The sequence below is a fragment of the Chiloscyllium punctatum genome, chromosome 1 (assembly GCF_047496795.1).
Source record: "Chiloscyllium punctatum isolate Juve2018m chromosome 1, sChiPun1.3, whole genome shotgun sequence".
In the NCBI taxonomy this organism is placed as follows: domain Eukaryota; kingdom Metazoa; phylum Chordata; class Chondrichthyes; order Orectolobiformes; family Hemiscylliidae; genus Chiloscyllium; species Chiloscyllium punctatum.
Window position 1 is genome coordinate 8,587,795 of NC_092739.1, and position 13,485 is coordinate 8,601,279.

The window sequence follows — 13,485 nt, forward strand, 5'->3', positions numbered from 1 at the left end:
TAGATGGTATCTAGATCTATGTGTTTGTTTATGGCATTGTGGTTGGAGTGCCAGGCCTCTAGGAATTCTCTGGCATGTCTTTGCTTAGCCTGTCCTAGGATAGATGTGTTGTCCCAGTCAAAATGGTGGTTTTTTTCCTCCATGTGTAGGGAAAGAGGGTCGTGTCTTTTTGTGGCGAGCTGTGTTCGTGTATCCTGGTGGCTAACTTTCTTCCTGTTTGTCCTACGTAGTGTTTCTGGCAGTCCTTGAATGGAATTTTTAGATGACGTTGGTTTTGTCCATGGGTTGTACTGGGTCTTTTAAGTTTGTTAGATTTTGTTTGGGAGTGTTGGTGGGTTTGTGTGCTACTAGGATTCCGAGGGGTCTCAGTAGTCTGGCTGTCATTTCTGAAACTTCTTTGATGTATGGTAAGGTGGTTAGGGTTTCTAGCTGTGTTTGGTCTGCTTGTTGTGGTTTGTTCTTGAGGAATCTGCGGACTGTATTTTTTGAGTATCCGTTCTTCTTGATTACGTTGTATAGGTGGTTCTCCTCTGTTTTCCGAAGTTCGTCTGTGCTGCAGTGTGTGGTGGCTCGTTGGAATAGTGTTCTGATGCAGCTTTGTTTGCGTGTGTTGGGATGGTTGCTGGTGTAGTTAAGTATTTGGTCAGTGTTTGTCGGTTTTCTGTATACGCAGGTTTGTAGTTCTCCGTTGTCCTTTCTTTCGACTGTGACGTCCAGGAATGCAAGTTTGTTGTCGGTTTCTTCCTCCTTGGTGAACTTTATGCCTGTGAGGGTGTTGTTGATGATGTTAAATGTCTCTTCTATCTTCTTTTGTTTTGTGATGACAAAGGTGTCATCTACGTAGCAGACCCAGATTTTTGGTTTGAAGGTTGGTAGGGCTGTTTGTTCTAGTCTTTGCATTACCGCTTCTGCTATGAATCCTGATAGCTGAGATCCCATGGGTGTGCGTTGGTTTATTTGTAGACTATGTTGTTGAAAGTGAAGTGGGTGGTGAGGCACAGGTCCACTAGCTTCATGACGTTCTCGTTGGTAATGTGATTGATGGTGGTTGGGGTGTGTGTGATGGTCTCTTCTAAAAGTGTGGTAAGTGTTTCCTTTGCCAGGTTTGTGACACATGTAGGCAGGATGGTTAAGAAGGTATTTAGCACGCTTACCCTCATGGCTCAGACTTTTAAGTGTAGGATTTGGGGCATCATGTTGAGGTTGTTCAGGACATTGGTGAGGCCTCTTCTAGAGCACTGTGTCCAGTTCTGGTCGACCTGTTATGGGAAGGGTAGTTTTAAGCTGCAGAAGGTTCAGAAGAAATTTACCAGGATCTTGCCAGGAATGGAAGGCTTGAGTTATAAGGAGAGGCTGGGTAGGCTGGGACTTTTTTCACTGGACTGTAGGAGGTTGAAGGGCGACCTTATAGAAGTTTATAAAATCGTAAGGGGCACAGACAAGGTGAATGGCAGGTGTCTTTTCCCTAGGATGGGAGATTTCGAGACGATAGGGTGAGAGGAGAAACATTTTTAAAAAGACATGAGGGAAATTATTTTCACACACAGAGTGGTCTGTATGTGGAATGAATGTTCAGAGGAAGTAGTTGCAGTTGCAACATGTAAAAAACATTAGGGTAAGTACATGAATGAGAAATGTTTGGAGGGATGTGGGCCAAGGGCAGACAGGTGGGAGTAGCTTAGCTGGGATAATAGTCAGCATAGACTGGTTGGACAAAAGGGACTGTTTCCGTGCTGAATGACTCTATGACTTATGCATAAAACCTTTTGCAGTCACCTTCAAGGGGTTCCCAAATCCAGACAATCTTCTCATGGAGCATGAACCTGCTGCCCTGGAGAAGCTAGCCTAAGGCCAGGCAATCCACTGTGGGGGTTAAAAGATTCCTGCAATGGAGTTGGCTAAATCAGGAGGGCAGGGTAAGGGTTCGCTGCTCCCACTGTTCTCCCACACCAGCAAAAATTAGAGTGCCTGGAGTAAGACAGGAATCCTGGAATTGCATACATTTTTAAAGTCGATGGAGTAACCACAGCTGCACAGAAATAAGGCAATAGCTTCATTCCAGCACAGATACAAGCTCCTTTGCCCATTGAGCTGATACCAGAGCAATGCAAACAGCCCCATTGCCTTGCTCCACGCCTGGAGCCCTGCAGTGTTTTCCTTTTGAAATCATTCATTATCTCCCCATCTGACAGCCTTGCATTCATTGAATAATTGCCACTTGCTGCATAAGCAAATTTCCTTCACATCCAAGCTGCATATTTTGTCCATTAAATTTAAATCTGTGTAAATTTAGTGCCCTTGTCTCATCATGTAATATGTACAGTTTTTCTTTGTATATCTCATGTAAACCTGTCATTATCTTGTAAACCTTTATAAAATCTCCCATCAATTTAATTTGCTCCAGGGAGAACACCCCAGTTTATCCAAAGTAACTTTGTAACTCTGTCTCCTTTTCTGTTTGCTAAGAAGTGCATCTTGCATCTCAGGGGTTTTTGGAACGATGGCGGCTTGGCAAGCTCATTCTCACTGGCTTCCACGCATGAGCTCTTCCAGTGATAAGTATACAAGACCACACGAAAGTCTTGTTTTCTTTTCCCTCAGTTCAGGAGATGTTGTGAATCATTTGTCGAATGAGTTTGCTGAGGCTGGGGTGATGTGGTGTGGACATCAACTTTGGCACGCACATCCCTAAAAGGATTGCTATATCCTCAGGATCATTGTCAGTAATGAATTCTTCAGGTGCACTAAACAGACTAAAAATGACAATCAGTGCGTGCCACATTAATGTTAGAAATGTCCTTTAACTTTCTGACTGTTGGAAATTCAGAGAAAAAAATTTGATACTAAGATGAAATGATTTCTATTTCTGATCAATTAATTTTGGACAATTGGTGTTGTTGGACAAAGAGACTGAAGGAATCAGTTGAGTGTCGAAGTTCCCTATGTTGCTGTGGCTGGTGGCTCTGACATTCCTCGCACAGTCTCTCCAATCCTCCAATGTCACCACTGATCCCTGGCCAATAGACTCAATCACATAACAGTCATCTCATCTGCACGATGCCCAAATGACCTTGATACAGTTGCGACAATATCTCCTGGGAGAGAGCTTCAGGCTCAAGTACTTTCCTTTTGTTTGAAAATTAAGCCTCTCCAGATTCCGAGCTCATCTCTCTAAGGCCAAAAACATCAGAGAATTTCTGACACCTGTTTTATCATGTCAGAGCACCCCTCAATAATAACATTCCACTGTGTGGGCTGTTCATTGTTCCTGATTGACGTTGGTTGTATTCATGATGACCAAAATGCAGTCGATCAACTTTGAGTACATATACCACCATGGGAGCTCGAGTGTTATTTTGCATCACACATCTTGCATTGACCATGGAATGCAGCATAGCTTCACAATAGGTGTGGTAGACCATATTTATCACATAGCTTTGCTTACTAATTGTGTTCTGCCTACAGTGTCAGTACATGAAATGATTGCAGATTTTGTTATCAGTTGTCATATTTTCTGCCATTTCATAACAGTATATCAATCCTGTGACTTCATTTTTACCAAGAAATACTTTTGCTAAGATTTATTAGGAATTGAAGCAATCACAACTTAGTTATCCAATCTGACAGTTCAATTTTTTTTTGAAAAGTCACATTCATTGCCCTTGTTCCAGCACTAACTGACAAATTGATCCATTGTTTTCCGTTGTTCCCTGTAAGGCATCACTTTTGGGATCTGCATACTAAAATTCACTCTGATTCAAAGCTGATCTTCTTGATGTTTCCATTTCATTCTGGGATCTTTTTGGTTCACTTCAGATAAGCCAGACGTAGTGATACTGTATAAACCCTTGATTCTAGCTGCTATCAGTACTTTGATTGCTTGTTAATTTGGTGCTGCAATGACTTGTTCTAAAAAGCAGAGCTGCATTCTTTGTACAAAAAAAGAGTGAACTTGGACAGGAGCTCCATGGCCTTCCAATTCAGTTTGGGAGATTTGGCATCCATCCTTCTGCTGTTTTTCACTGCTCGTAATCACGGTAGATATGCAGGGATTTAGTGTCGTCCTCCTATTTTGGGGACGCTGTGATTCTGAGGCAATGCATTTGTTGTGCTCTCTGTGTTTTGCTTTTTATTTTGTTTAGTCCAGCCCTGTGTGCATATCCTGCATTTTCCATTTAAAAGTCGTACTGTTGAAACTACAGAATGCCCAACTGCAAACTGTTGCTGCTCCTTGTGTTGAATTGTCATAGACATCTTCTTCATTCTGCACAGGGAGAGAGCCCAAAGAACCTTTAAATTCTAACTAGCATGACATTGACTCAATTGGTTGTCTACACTGATCTGACCAGCTCAAAGCTCCTTACAGATGATGCAGAAAACTTATTATCTTCTGTTTTTTGTTCTGCAACAATTTTGGGCTAGCGACTATATCTAGTTTGCTGCTTTTCCTTTGGTCTTGAAGCCCTCATCACTGCCTTCTTTGTTCTGTTTTGTTGTAAGACACAACCACCACTGAACGCCAATCATTGTGGCATTGACGTATTTCATGTGGACTTCTTTCCAGCTAAAACCAATCTACACAACACAGAGGCATCGCTGATGCAATCCTCAACTGAGAGTGTTGCAATAAAGTGACCAGGTTCCAGTTATTTTCTTGCCCTGTTTATTATTTTTATTTTATTAAACAATTCACAGTATATAAAACAATTAACATTAACAGCTGTATACAGAGAAACAGCAATTTTACAAGGGAGAGGAGCAAGGTTCCAGTTATATGCTGACATCCTAGCATTTAGCTCATCTGCATATTGGAACACCACTCTTCAAACAATAATGCAACAAACAACATCTCAGTTCCATAATGATCTGAAGTGGCGAAGGTTTAGTGCAGGATGACAATATTCATCTCTCAGAGCCACATCTTCTACTACACAAAGTCACCTCTGACTGACTTAAGCACTTTACCAAATATGAAATGTAACAAGTAACAAATGCCAGGCAATGACCATCTTCAAAAAACAAAATTGACCTTCAATGGCACTGCCATCACTGAATTCCCCACTACCAACATCTGGGGATGAATTCCTCTAGACTCGCCCATCGAAATACAGTGACTACAAGAGTAGGTCAGAGGCTAGGAATCCCACAAGACATAATTAGCTCCTCACTCCTCAAAGCACATCCACCACCTATAAGGCATAAGTCAGGTGTGTGAGGCAATTCTCCCCATCTGCCTGGATGAGTGCAGCCCCAACAGCACACAGGAAGCTTAACACCATCCAGGACAAAGTAGCTCACTTGATTGGCACCACGTACATCCACAAACATCCATCACTGATGATTAATAGCAGCAGCGTGTGCCATATACAACATGAACTACGGAAATTCAGCAAAGCTCCTTAGGCAGCACCTTCCAAAGCAATGACCACTACCTTCTAGAAGGACAAGGACAGTGGATACATGGAAACATACCTTCTTGAAAGATTTCCACCATTCTGACTTGGAAAGGTATTACTGTTCCTTCAGGTGTGTCACTGGGTAAAGATCCTGGAACTCCCTCAGTTATTGCATTGTGGGTCTGCAGTGCCACAAGGCGAAATCGATGTTTCAGGCAAAAGCCTTGATGAAGGGCTTTTGCCCGAAACGTCAATTTCGCTGCTTGTTGGATGCTGCCTGAACTGCTATGCTCTTCCAGTGTTTGCATTCCAGCATCTGCAGTTATTGTTTTTACCCCAGTGCCGCAAGGCAGCAGCTCACCACCACCTGCCCATAAGCAGCTCTGGTGGGCAATAATCACTGGTCCAGACAATGATGTCCACTTTCCATGAATAAATTTTTAAAATTTCCATTGGAATCCTCATCAGATAAGGAATGCTAAGCTATTGGTTCCTCCTGCTCTTTTGGTCCTTACTGTTACTCTAGGTTGTATGGAATAATCCTGGATAGCTTCCCTGGTGGAGTATTGGAGGGGATATACAGTTCCTGAAACACAATGTGAGCACACTGATAGCTTGCTCAATGACACTTGTAGATATTCAGAAGTAGTATTCCTGGTGGTTGGTCATAGCAAGCCTCAGGGTTCCTCAGTAAGGAGTTTTGTTTTAAAATACCCTTACAGCTATTCATTAAAACCTGATACTTTGTTGATGTTGGGGCTGCTGCAGCATGAATAACCATGGCTGTATTGAGGAGCCTGCTGTAGACTTGCATTAACCTATTCTGAAGAGGCTTTTCAGATAAACGTTAATAGAATAGAATTAAAATACTTCTGGTTGATCAGGGATGCCTGAATCACCACGTGTGTGTAACTATGCAAATTCAAGTGCCTACTCACCCTAGCTCTTTTACTTTTACAAGATCGGCTTTTCTCATGGTAATGACGGCCTTCAGATGCAACACTCTTTCTACAAAGCATGAGAACTGAACCTCTGTCTTGGGTTGGTGGATAGAACTCTCTATAAACTTGACATCATTGTTGCTCCCACTTCTGTTGGACACATGCACTCTCCTCACATCACAAATTGATCCTTATTCTTACCTCTTTCTAAGGCAAAGCAAGAGCTGCTGTAAAGCCACCATCATGATCTGCACTGTCTGAACACCTCAAAACACCACCAAGAAGTCTCAAACCAAATGCTCTCACCTACTCATGTCCCAGAGGGAGCTGAGAGAGTTGCCTTGAACACTCACCTTTTATGAGGGTCAGGCTCCTAATGTTTAACCATCCCAATAAAGTGACACTCAATCTTTCTCTGTTTCATTACCAAGTTCTCTGAGCCTCAGGAAACCAATCCAGTCCCAATTAATTTCAAATCGGGCTTCCAATTGTACCGTTGGACTTCAAATGAAATATGATAATAAGCACGATAGACTGTGTGCAGTGGGTCACTTTAAGTTCTCAATACAGAGCACTCACAGCCATAAAATTATGGTGGGTAATATACAGTGTGTGTGAACTGTAGGCCATGGATTTCACATACTAACTCCAAATTGCTAACCATCTGCCATTAATGGCTTATCTGAGTGGAACAGAGGGTCAGGGGATCATTTTGATATTGAAGCTTTTAAGTCAGCCTTGCTTAAACATTCTGGGAGATATTGCTGCTAAAATGAAAGTCCATTTGGCTCTAGGATGTATATCTGGGATGAAAGGATTGTGCCAGCTCCTGTCTGGATGTACCATAAACTGGGTAAATTATTTGCCTACCTTGGCAAAATATTTGATATCTCAAATTGAAACAGCATTTATTATATATGAACCAATATTAATCGACCTTACATTTCAAATAGGTTCATCAGACCAATAGATAATGCACATCTCCCACATACTTTGGGCATGTCAATGCTGGAAATGGTTTATAGCTTCTGTACTAATGCAGACATGCTCCATTAATCTGAGGCAACTTTAATTAGGTTCGATTTGAAAAATCCAATGAACTAATAGCTTTGGAGTTATAGAGCAATGCAACACCACAGGCACCATAGCTACCACATAGATTTAATTATTGTACAATGTTTTATAAACTTGATATTTTGAGTCAAAGACTCAAAGACATTACCAAGACATAACTGTACCCTCAATATTTCCTGGGTGTATACAGAGAAGGAGGTGTGAACCCATGCATTCTCGATAGGATGATGAAACAATGAATATAGTAGTGTGCTATGAATATTCTAAGCATTTCAGTAGTAATATCAGGCAGATGGACTTAGGGTTTTAAAACTTTATAGGAGTTTATTTATACTGTCTTGTGAAAACATCTTCGCAACATGATAAAATTTGGGTCAAAATTTGAGAACTCACCAATCCCACAGTTATTACAGAAAAAAAAACATTACTTTTGATCAATTACACAGGTACAACACAGATACAATGCATTTTGCCCATTGTGCCTATATCAGTTCTTTGAAACAGCTATCCAATCCAAATAATCCCCTGCTTTTTCATAATAATCCCACAATGTCTTCCTACCCTTGTACTTATTGAAATCAATTTTGCAAGTTACTATTGGATATGCTTCTACCACCCTTTCCCTTAGAACATTCCATGTCATATTCATACACTGCACCAAAAACAAATGCCTCAATTGTTTTTTGACAATTACTTAAAATCTATGTCAGGCGGTTTCTAGAATTCCTGCCAGTGGAATAAGTTTGTTCATGTTTATTCTATGAAAAATCTTCATCATTTTTAATAGCTCTGCAGTTTCAAATCTTCCCTCCCCTTCATTCTGCTTGGAGAGTAAACCCAGTTTCTGTAGTCTTGACAGAAATGAATCAAGCAGAGGCTGCATTGTTTCATGAAAGGGAAATCATGTCTAACAAATTTGTTACAGTACTTTGAGGTAACAAGTAGGATAGATAAAGGGAAATCAATAGATGTAATGCATTTGTATTTCCAAAAGATGTTTATTAACATTCTGCACATCAGGCTATTACCTTTAATAAGTTAAGAGCCCATGGTCTTGGGGTGGTATGCTGGGACAGCTAGAGGAATTGGCTAACAGTTTGTTGTATAAAATGGCATTTTCAGATAGTAACCACGGGGATCAGTGCTGGGGCCAAAATTATTTACAATACACACTGGATGAGGGCAGTGAATGTATTATCACCACGCTTGCTAATGATACAAAGATAGGTGGGGCAGCGAGTAGTGGAGGATGACACAAAGAGTCTGCAGAGGATTATAAATAAATTAAGTGAGTGAGGAAATGTTATAATTTAAATGGGGAAAACGTTAGAGCACAGTGGGAACTGGCGGGTTCTAATGCATTAATCTAAAAGTTCAAGAAGCAGTAGGAAAGACAACTGGAATATTGGCCTTTATTTTAAAGAGAATGGAATATGAAAATAGGGAGGACTGGTTAAAATTGAGCTGTCAAGCATATTCAACACTGAGATAGACAGGTTTTTAATCAGTAAGGGAATCAAGAGTTATGGGGAATAAGTAGAAAATTTGCTGCCTTCCCTTACCTACATTGTTATAACATGATGAGGATTACCAGTTCTCCATGATCTCAATGAATGGCAGAGGTTATTCGCTGGAGTGAATGTAGAAGACCATGAGACCATAAAGACACAGGAGCAGAAACTAGGCCATCCAGCCCTAATGAATCTGCTCTGTCATTCAATCAAGGCTGATATGTTTCTCAACCCCAATCTCCTGCTTTCTCCCTATAACCCTTGATTGCCTTGATACTCAAGAATGTACGTCAGTCAATGACCTGGCCTCCACAGCCTTTTATGGCAATGAATTCCAAGTATTTCTGCTCCTACATCTTATGGTTTTATGGTCTTATGGTCTCCCTCATTCCTGGCACCAGAGCCAACTTGTACACCACCTCCAGATCCTCTCTCTGACCTTGATGTCCTTTTATAAATGATGGTAGAGTTATACTTTGAGTCTTAGAATCAGGGAGATGTACAGCACAGAAACTGACCTTTTGGTTCAACTCGTCCATGTCAACCAGATATCCCAATTAGTCTAGTCCCATTTGCCAGCGTTTGGCCCATATTCCTCTAAACTCTTCCTATTCTTGTATCCAGATGCCTTTTAAGTGTTGTAATTGTACCAGCCTCCACTACCTCCTCTGGCAACTCGTTCCAAACACGCACCACCCTCTGTGTGAAAAAGTTGCTTCTTAGGTCCCTTTTAAATCTTTCCCCTCTCACATTAAATCTATGTCCTCTAGTTTTGGATTCCCCTACCCTGGGGAAACAGATTATTCAACTTATCCATGTCCCTCATGATTTTATAAACTTCTATAACATCACCCCTTGGCCTCTGACACTCCAGGGAAATTAGTCCCGACCTATTCAACTTCTCCCAAAGCTCAAACCTGCCAACCCAAGCAACATCCTTGTAAAATCTTTTCTGAACCCTTACTTAAGCCTAAACAATGTTTTAGGAGGAGAAAGTGAGGACTGCAGATGCTGGAGATCAGAGCTGAAAATGTGTTGCTGGAAAAGCACAGCAGGTCAGGCAGCATCCAAGGAGCAGGAAGAATCGACGTTTCAGGCATTCCTGAAGAAGGGCTGATGCCCGAAACATCGATTCTCCTGCTCCTTGGATGCTGCCTGACCTGCTGTGCTTTTCCAGCAACACATTTTCAGCTCTAAACAATGTTTTATTAAGGTTCAGCTTCAGCATCAGAATTTAATGTAGGAAATGGAGTCAATAAGAGCTTCATGGCTCTTTATGGTAAGGTCAGCCGATTTAAGTGTCAATCAGGTAGTTAACTGGATACTGATGGGTCTTCCTCAAAATCAGGGGCACCAGGGGTGGAAACATCACCTGTTGAGAGCTGCTAGCCCATCAGAGGATGGTATACAGTCACCAAGTCACCCTTCATTTACACAAGGACAGTCCTTGACACTGGTCAAATAGGAACCAGGACAGTTTCGAGTGAAACTGTAGGCTGTTCCTTTAAGCCTGCCTTCAAAGTTTGCACCACGTTTTCTGACAGACTATTGGATGATGGATGGTATGGAACTGTCCTTATATGTTTAATATTCGACTTTAGGAAATACTCAAATTCCCCGCTGGTAAACCATGGCCCATATCTTGTGACCAACACTTCCAGGAGTCCGTGCATTGCAAATGATGTCCCCAGATTTCCTAATGTCATCCTCGTGTTTGACGAATGAACTGTGCACACATCTAGCCAGTTTGAGAGGGCATCCACAATGACAAAGAGCATTGAGCCCATGAGAGGACTCTTCAGTTGATGTGTAACTGAATCCAGGGTTTACCCTACCACTCCCACAAATGTGGAGGAGCTGCTGGCGGTAATGTTTGTCTTTGTTGGCACTCCGGACATTGCCCCATCAAAGCGTCTATGTCTGCTTTCAACTCTGGCTACTAGACATAACATCTCACCAACATGTTCATTTTGGAAGTCCCTGGATGGCCCTGATGGAGCTCAACCAGTAACTGACGACAACCTTTGCCTGGGACAACCACTCTTGTTCCCCATAACAATGTGCCTTCATCTACTGTGATCTGGTCTCTCTATGGGCCCAAAAGGCTTTCAATTCTGATTGTGAGGGCCCTTTGGTTTCCCCCATCACCACCAGCTGTTTCAGTTTTGCCAGGACCAAATCCTTCTGCATCCAAAGTCTGCTTTGTCAGCTGTGACCAGAAGTGTGTCCAGAATATTTAAGACCATTACGGACTGTTTCAGTGGCTGGACACCGGTGGTTTATCTGCCAGCAGAAGGCAGCTCAGTGCATCCACATTTGCTACTTGGCTTCCCGAACAGTGTTCCAATTTGTAATTAAACGCACTTAGTATTTGAGCCCACCACTGAAATTGGCTTGAAGTTTTGAGTGGCACTGTCTTGTTCTCTTTAAGAAAACCAAGCAGGGGTTTGTGGTCCATTATTATTATAAATCTACACCCATAAAGGCATTAATGGAATTTCCTAACTCCAAATATGTCCTAAAAGAAACCACATTTAGTTCTCTAGTCCTGATGCTTAGATTAGTAACTCTATGATTAACACAACAGGTACTGCTCCTACTCAAAGCCTGGATGGCATGGTGGCTCAGTGGTACGCACTGCTGCCTCACAGCACTAGGGACCCAGGTTCAATTCCAGCCTTGAGCAACTGTCTATGTGGAGTTTGCACATTCTCCCCGTGTCTGCGTGGGTTTCCACTGGGTGCTCCAGTTTCCTCCCACACTCCAAAGATGTGCAGATCAGGTGAATTCACAATGCTAAATTGCCCATAGTGTTAGGTGCTTTAGTCAGAGGGAAATAGATCTCAGTGGGTTACTCTTCAGAGGGTCGGTGTGGGCTTGTTGGGCCGAAGGACCTGTTTCCACACTGTGGCAATCTAATCAAAATTAAAAAATCATGAAGTGCCTCAGACACAAGGGTGCGATGATGGTTTTGGGGAAGGGGTGTGTGTTGGTTGAGGGTCATGAGGGAGCAAGGCCAGTGCTTTTTTTCAGTAGGATCTTTCTTCCTGATGTTGGGTACATTGATCAAACTCCAAGTGAAGATCAGTTTTGAGGCTTCCTACTGCAAACAGGACTGTGGTGGGAGAGCGGTGGGATTCTTTCCCTCCCAGTCAACTGCCTCCTTCCACCAAACATGTAATAATGGAGGGCATTAAATCACATCATTTGTGCTAATCGATAAAGTGATGGAATCATAGGCTCTTTTCACAGCCTTGTCAAATTGTTTGGCCACCTTCAAAGATCTGTGTCTGAATTCCACCCCACCCCACCCCCCAAACCCCACACACCCCAGGTCTTTGTTCCTATACCCCCTTTAAAATGATATCATACAGTTTCCATTATCTTTTATTCTTTTTTTCAAATTACATCATTTCTGTGTTAAATTTTATTGATCGCACATCTTCCAAGTTCATCCTCTCCCCACCCCGTCCCCAAACCCAGGCTCAAGTCTTCCAGGAGAAGTAATCGCTTTCAGATTGACACTTTGCTCTTACTTCTGTCTGTCCCAACACGAATGGCTGGGGCCTCTGAATTAGATCACTTCGGAAATGCTGAGGAGTCTACCCTCAGAGTCCTTCTTCATAGGCCCTGGATCGTCAGGAGCAAGGTCAGGACACACCTCTTTTTATGGCACTAGCCTCTGTATTGTAGAAAGTCTCCATTCACTTACACAGTGACATTCAAACAGGTTTTTAGTGTGTTAGTGAATGGCAATGTGAATGTGTAGGTCTATAAGTGAGTAGAGAGTATGGAGTTTGGGGGGTGTTGAGTCAGATGGTGGGATCTAGTCAGATCAGGTCAGGGCACGAGTTGCAGAGTTGGGGTAGGTTGATATTTTGGCGAGGGGCAGACAGATTGTTGGGAGGAATAGGGTCAGATTGAGGGTTAATCAGGTGTAAAGGGTAGTGTCAGGAATGGCGAAAGTGAGGACTGCAGATGATGGAGATCAGAGTTGAGAATGTGGTGCTGGAAAAGCACAGCAGGTCAGGCAGCAACTGAGGAGCAGGAGAATCGATGTTTCGGCCAAAAGCCCTTCATCAGGAATATCAGTTGAATGGTTACTTAGGAGTTGCATGAAGATATTTGCATCTAATGGCTCCTAGGAAATTACCTAACCATTTTGGTAAGTAACTCAGAACTGTCTGAAATTTCTGACTTGAGATCAGATTTGGTGACTTTTTAGAGCTTTCTGGGGAGCAGAAGAATTGCTATTCAGAAGTTTAAACTTCTTGAGAATTCCCACATGGTTAGTCCATTGGGACTTCCAAAGGTCCCCAAAGCAGATCTCTGTTGGTACATCCAGTGTCCTCAAAATTTGGACTTTTATGTCCTGTTAGAGTCTCCTACTATCTTCCTCCCTGTTTACCGAGTTTCAGAGTTACATACCTATTGTAAACCTTGACATGAAACACTGAAGTCAATGCCACTAATTTATATAACAAAGAGCAGCAGTCCTCAGACTATTCCTGGCACTATCTATTTCTCTCCAGCAGAACAGCAGTTCATTGCAAATCTCTGTTT